We start from the raw sequence: 6536 nt of genomic DNA, 5'->3' as shown, positions 1-6536 counted from the left end.
TAATCTTTTCTTTTTATTGGCCAGTCTTGGATTTGGCTTTTTCTTTGCAACTCTGCCTAGAAGGCCAGCATCCCGGAGTCGCCTCTTCACTGTTGACGTTGAGACTGGTGTTTTGCGGGTACTGTTTCATGAAGCTGCCAGTTGAGGACTTGTGAGGCGTCTGTTATATATATATATATATAAATAAAATAAGGTCATGCCAGGTCATGCCCTCCTTAATGGTCAGACATAGGATTTGACTAAAACAAATACACTTTTGTCTTAGTAAATGGATGAAGGCAGAAAATAATGCCTTCATCCATTTACTAAGACAAAAGTGTATTTGTTTTAGTCAAATCCTATATCTGACCATTAAGGAGGGCATGACCTGTCTTAATGTACAACATTGAACTCACAGTAAGAGGGACTACTTTCCCAGACAGCCTGATATGAGATTCTTAGATCTACACCAATTCAATCATTCAATGACTCTCTTGCTTCAAAGGTAACATTAAAGTCTTCCATCACACTAACCATGCGGACTCAATAAACAAGAGTTGGTATAGATTCTATTAAGCCATTAAGATCAAAAAACTTTCCTCTGAGAACCAAATGTTTGGGAAAGCAGCTCTCTTATTGTGAGGCATAACAGACTTCCTCTTCAAATCATGAGCTGGGTCATGTTCAATAGGTACAAAATGGAAGAAAATTGATTGAAATGTGGAAATACTATCTTAGACTTGTCCAATAAGAAGGGCTTGTTTTTGCTTTCCGTTCAAAAACGTTTTTCTACGGTGTGACTTAATGAACACAACCCAGGTTAAGTTTGGGGATGCACAGAGAAAGAACAAGGCCTTAACTATATGGCTTAATGTATCTAACATTAATGATCTATGCAGAAGATGTTATTTGACTTCTGATAAATGACCACAGATAAATACCAAATGATTGTGAACTGGTTCCACTATCTAACATGTTGTCTTATAAAAGAGTTTATGTAGAAATCTTTTATTTTCTTCCTATTTGTGATTAAAAAAGAAACAACACTAAACTGTCATAAAAACACACATGAAAAAGAACAAACATTCCACTGTCAAGCGGCTTTATTGGTTTGTTGTTCCGGATCCCTTATTTTAAGAGGTTGACATTGTACACGTGTCACAATATTTCAGCAAGGTGCGCAGTATAAGGCCAGGATTCAATCCGATTGTGCTTTGTCAGCTATACGCCATTTAAAGGCCGATTGAGCCAACATATGCAGCATTAACCCTGAATGCAAACCTGGGAACATTGCCTTTAAAAGGTGCATTGATGACAAAGTGTGATCAGATTGAATCCTGGCCCCAGAGAGCAGCAATAGTAGGCTATATGGTGTATCAAGAACTAATGACATGAACAGATGTACGAATACATAAAAGTTTCAGTCATCATTTCTTCTGATTGTTTTAGTTTTGTTGATTCAATTGACAAAGCAGCCCTTTTAGTGAGAAATAAAACACTACAGCAATAAAAACAACATAAAATATTTTTGATGAGTTAAGTTAAGAGGATTTTTTTGCAATCTTTTAATTTATGTACAATAGAAAACCTCACATTTCTGGATAGAAATATCTTTGGTCACTGTAAATTAAGCAAAGATTTCAGGTATGTACATGTTCTTCCTCTTTGTACTGTTTCAAACAAACATACATTTCTTCATGTTGAGAAAAATGACATATCATATAAATGTCGTTTTTTTCATATTCGCTCACACTGACCATCAGAAAACTGCCACCAGTGAGCTGTAAAACACACCATCTTTTTTCAGCTAGGGAAAAAAATCAACACATTTTCTACACACATATTATACAATTGACTCTCGTACAAGGCTAAACATGATCATAAATGAAAGCACTGTCGTCCTTCACTTCACTCTGGAATGTAACAAAAAACTAAAGGACAGAAAACAAAAACAAACAAGACATTCTAATGCAGACAATTGCATGGGTACAAACAACAAAAACTGAATAATCTAATGTATTTTCCGCCAAAAAATATAGTAGTCATCTCAATTACCTAGTAGTCATCTCAATTAACAGATAGACCAACATCCCCACTCTTAGCCATTTTGTGGTCTCAATCCACCTCATCAACACATTACTTTTGTTCGTTATCATGAGAAAATACAAATGTTCCCATAATTGATGTAGGCCCTGTTTGCAACCATACAGAAAACCTTTTTTCCCAGCATGCTCAACTGGAGGTTGGTTTTTTGGAATTGTTTTTAATATCTGTCTTTGCATGTACATTGAATGATTGATTTATATTTTGCTACACAAAGATAAATAACACATTTTTCTAAACTAATCCAAATCATTTAGTTAGATTTATTGCACCCATTACTAAAATAGTTGTTCTAGTTTAAATGGCTTAGATAGTCTTCTAACACTGTTCTTAACCCTGGCAGTCATTATGAATGGGTGAATAATGTAATTGTTGGATATCAAATAGGAATTACACCTCTCTTTGCAAGCCAGCATGAGGTTACTTGCAGGTAGGGTTGCAAAATTCTTCAGAAATCCCGGTTGGAAGATTCCTGGAAATCCTTCAACCAGGAGTTTTGGGGAATTTTGGGACAGTTACCATCATTTTGCAATCCTACTTGCAGGATTGATTTGGCCTTTAAACCATGAGTTTCAGGCGCTTGCATTAGGGTAAAGCTAGGCCTCAAAATAAGGCCTTATGAGATATGTAATGTATTGTCATAGAGTTTAATTATAATGATAACATGCACCTATTAACTCACTTGGTGAAGGCCACAGGACTGAAAATGAACAAATTCAACAACCATGTCTCTGTCACTAACAAATACAGTCATTGGTGGTAACGCTACAATTCACTCGAAAAGGCAAGGAACACTGGAAAATAATATTGGAGGCAAGGTTTTTTTTCGGGGCGTTACTTAACATTTTCAAGCTGATACAACTCAAGTCTGGACACCCTACAGGATCACAGTGTTTGAGTAATGACTACAAAATCACTAAGTAACTGTACTTGGATATATTAAGTGCAAGAGGTTTCCTCAAAAGATTTGAAGTAATGACAGCACATTGGGCTTTACAGTGTACATAGGACCATAGACAATATAAAATAGCATGTCAGTGGCACTTCTTTAACTGTAGTGCAATAATGTATTTAGTTCATACTCCTGTGTAGACTGTACTGATTACTGTTTGTTTCTTTGATTTTAGGCTATGTTAAACTACACGTACGATAGACATGGCATTATAAGGATTTTTTTGTCCTGTCATCTTGTAATCTCTTGTGATTGTTTTGATACCATTTTCAATGTACTATATGTAAAAATCCAGCCTCAGGCACATACAATAAACCAAAAATGTAAGATTGCCAAATTGTTTCATACCAAATATATGCTCAAATCAATTAGTCATTATTCTGTATAGTGCTGTAATTGTGCTGTATTTATAAAAGCCATACTCTGCACCATGAAACTTACAAGAATCAAGTTAAATAGCAAAATTAACTGATGTTACTTCACTTTACTAATCAAGATATGTTGTATTGTTCAGTGCATTTAAGGAATAGAGGAACATTAAAATATGGTAATAGTATACCATATCAACTGAAATAAGACAAAACAAACGTGAAAAATAAGTCACTCAAGTCATTACAGTGGGCTTACACCAGAGTCAATGGAATGCTACAGGTATAACGCCATCATATAGTACTTGTTTGTTATCCCTTTAACTTTAAATTGAATATACAGTTGTAAGTACTACTGACCAACTTTGAAGCTAAGAGAGTATCTGAAACTGAGAAGTCCCTATTCACTTCAGCAGGTCTACATTATGGCTGTTCACAATTATTTTTTCCACATGGACAGACACACAACACTTACAGTAGGGATCAAGGGGAATTCAACATAATCTCTTGCTCGCCACAGGGGATTTAAAGGCATTAAACGTCATAATAAATTGAACAAAAACATATCTTTACTTTAAATATTCATATTCACTGAGACAATCAATCTTGTTCCCTCCATCACCAGTAAGATGTTATTTTTTAGATAATCTGTTAGTCCTAACTAAAATACATAATTATGAAAATCAACAAAAAAGTTTGAACTACAATCTACATCAAGCATTGTCACTACTAGACTGCCTGTCACTGTACTGTGAAATAGTCTTAGAGGCATCTTCATTTCAGTCACATCGCATCTACAAAATCATCAACATCTAATATCCCCCCCAAAAAATTATATTTCAAAACCAAACTGAGGCAAAAACTTTTAGAGCACCTTGATGTTATCCTCACAAATAATCCTGATAGGTCTGGTGTTTTCTTAAATAAACTTAGTGATCACTGTTTTACAGCCTGTGTTCGTAATGGCTGCTCAGTGAAACGACCTGTCCTGATCTGTCATAGACGCTTGATAAAAAACTTGAATGAGCAAGCATTCCTCCATGAACTGGCCTCTGTAAAATGGTATAGAATCAGCTTGATCCCCTCTGTCGAAGACGCTTCAACCTTTTTTTATATTTTCAGTGGTATTGTTAAACTAACCCCCATAAAGAAAATTACAATTAAAAACAGGTTCAGCCCCTGGTTCGAACATGATCTTGCAGAGTTACTCCACCTCAAGAATTGCATTTGGCGAAAGGCTCAGCACACGCAGACTCAGGCTGACTGGCTCTCATTCAGGCAAATGAGAAATAAGTGCACTCAAGCTATCTGGAAGGCCAAAGTTAGTTAATTTAAGGAGCAGTTCTCTCTCTGTGGGTCTAACCCCAAGAAGTTCTGGAAAATGGTTAAAGACCTGGAGAATAAACCCTCCTCCTCACAGCTGCCCATGTCCCTTAAAGTTGATGATGTGGTTGTTACTGACAAGAAGCACATGGCTGAGCTCTTTAATCACCACTTCATTAAGTCAGGATTCCTATTCGACTTAGCCATGCCTTCTTGCCCGTCCAACATTTCCTCATCTCCCACCCCTTCTAATGCGACTATCCCGGATGCTTGTCCCTCTTTTTTCCCCTGCCCCGCAACAAAGTTTCTCCCTGCAGGCAGTCACTGAGTCAGAGGTGCTAAAGGAGCTCCTGAAACTTGACCCCAAAAAACCATCTGGGTCAGATGGTTTAGACCCTTTCTTCTTTAAGGTTTCTGCCCATATCATTGCCAAGCCTGTCTCTCCTTTCTGGGGAGGTTCCCATTGCTTGGAAGGCAGCCAAGGTTCGTCCTTTACTTAAAGGGGGAGATCAAGCTGATCCTAACTGTTATATTTTGCTTTGTTTATCGAAAGTGTTGGAAAAACTTGTCAATAATTAACTGACTGGCTTTCTTGATGTCTATAGTATTCTCTCAGGTATGCAATCTGGTTTCCGCTCAGGTTATTGATGTGTCACTGCACCCTTAAAAGGTCTTCAATGATGTCACCATTGCGCTTGACTCTAAGCAATGTTGTGCTGCTATTTTTATTGACTTGGACAAAGCTTTTGATACGGTAGACCATTCCATTCTTGTGGGCCGGCTAAGGAGTATCGGTGTCTCTGAGGGGTCTTTGGCCTGGTTTGCTAGCTACCTCAGAGTGAGGTGTATAAATTCAGAAAACCTGCTGTCTCAGCCACTGCCTGTCACCAAGGGAGTAGCCCAAGGCTCAATCCTAGGCCCCACGCTCTTCTCAATTTACATCAGCAACATAGCTCAGGCAGTAGGAAGCTCTCTCATCCATTTATATGCAGAAGATACAGCCTTATACTCAGCTGGCCCCTTCCCGGATTTTGTGTTAAATGTTCGACAACAAAGCTTTCTTAGTGTCCAACAAGCTTTCTCTACCCTTAACCTTGTTCTGAACACCTTCAAAAACAAAGGTCATGTGGTTTGGTAAGAAGAATGCCCCTCTCCCTACAGGTGTGATTACTACCTCTGAGGGTTTAGAGCTTGAGGTAGTCACCTCATACAAGTACTTGGGAGTATGGCTAGACAGTACACTGTCCTCTCAGCACATATCAAAGCTGCAGGCTAAAGTTAAATCTAGACTTGGTTTCCTCTCCTCTTTCACCCCAGCTGCCAAACTAACCCTGATTCAGATGACCATCCTACCCATGCTAGATTACGGAGACATAATTTATAGATCGGCAGCTGAGAGTGCTCTCGAGCGGCTAGATGTTCTTTTCCATTCGGCCATCAGATTTGCCCCCAATGCTCCTTATAGGACACATCACTGCACTCTATACTCCTCTGTAAACTGGTCATCTCTGTATACCCATCGTAAGACCCACTGGTTGATGCTTATTTATAAAACCCTCTTAGGTCTCACTCCCCTATCTGAGATATCTACTGCAGCCCTCATCCTCCACATACAACACCCGTTCTGCCAGTCACATTCTGTTAAAGGTCCCAAAAGCACACACATCCCTGGGTCGCTCCTCTTTTCAGTTTGCTGCAGCTAGCGACTGGAACGAGCTACAACAAACACTCAAACTGGACAGATTTATCTCAATCTCTTAATTTAAAAACTCAATCATGGACACTCTTACTGACAGTTGTGGCTGCTTTGC

General features: G+C 38.4%; 1 long non-coding RNA gene across 1 annotated transcript; it reads left to right on the top strand.

The window, feature by feature from the left end:
• Positions 1-74: 74 nt before the first annotated feature.
• LOC123729569 (uncharacterized) lies at positions 75-3371 on the top strand. The gene is made up of 2 exons (XR_006761213.1): positions 75-193; positions 360-3371. It is a non-coding gene; the product is annotated as an uncharacterized lncRNA (long non-coding RNA).
• Positions 3372-6536: the final 3165 nt, after the last annotated feature.

The sequence above is a fragment of the Salmo salar genome, chromosome ssa21 (assembly GCF_905237065.1).
Source record: "Salmo salar chromosome ssa21, Ssal_v3.1, whole genome shotgun sequence".
NCBI lineage: Eukaryota > Metazoa > Chordata > Actinopteri > Salmoniformes > Salmonidae > Salmo > Salmo salar.
This window is presented reverse-complemented; position numbering and strand designations above follow the sequence as displayed.